Here is an 814-nt window from a genome sequence, read left to right as displayed (position 1 = left end):
TATCAGATATGATATCTAAGAGCCTAGCAATCCGTTAATATTCAGTTGTTTAAAAGGTTAAAACCTAACCTTGAGGGCCCCCACCGGTCCGCATCTAAAGTATCGTGAGGGAGGTAAATCGCGGCATGTGTCCCAACAGGTTAGAGAACAAGAACTTACCCGTACACTGGTACCCACAAAGAATCTAATTTCATATATCAGAAATCGAACCCTCATACTGCGGCTGTCAGTAAGGCTGAGACTATCTAATTCCTATCATTTATACCACTGAGTTCTGCCCCGAGGGGCAAGATTCAATTATTTGGTTCGACAGTAGGAGTTCTTGGTTGAGGCTTCTATAGAAGTATGAATTTTCCTCATCGGCTCTAGCCAACTCGTGTGGTTCATTGACTTGGGCCATTTTCGACCTGTGACGATCCAACCTAAAAAAAACAAAGTGAAATGAAGGCAGCACAAGCTTCTTGCACACGGATAGCTACTTAGCTTCCTGTATTTTATTGTTATTAAAATAATAAAATAAAGAACACGAGTCAACTCAGTTCTATAAGGATCGAGTCAAAAGTTCAGATTGAGTCTAAATTTTTTGATCAAACAAAAGTTTGGCTTGGCTCAGAGTAAAAAAAGTTTGAACCATTTTTAAGTTTTGGCTCGTGAGCCGACTCGACTCATTCACATTTCTAGGCTTCTGTTTTGTCTCGATTCGTTGCTATAAGATAAATTCATTTCTAATCCGCCAACTATGAGAATTTTATTGGATCTTTACTTACTATTTCTCTTATCAAACTCATATTAACTAATCGATCATTGAAAAATC

The sequence above is a fragment of the Olea europaea genome, unplaced genomic scaffold (genome assembly GCF_002742605.1).
Source record: "Olea europaea var. sylvestris unplaced genomic scaffold, O_europaea_v1 scaffold2812, whole genome shotgun sequence".
Taxonomy (NCBI): Eukaryota; Viridiplantae; Streptophyta; class Magnoliopsida; order Lamiales; family Oleaceae; genus Olea; species Olea europaea.
This window is presented reverse-complemented; position numbering follows the sequence as displayed.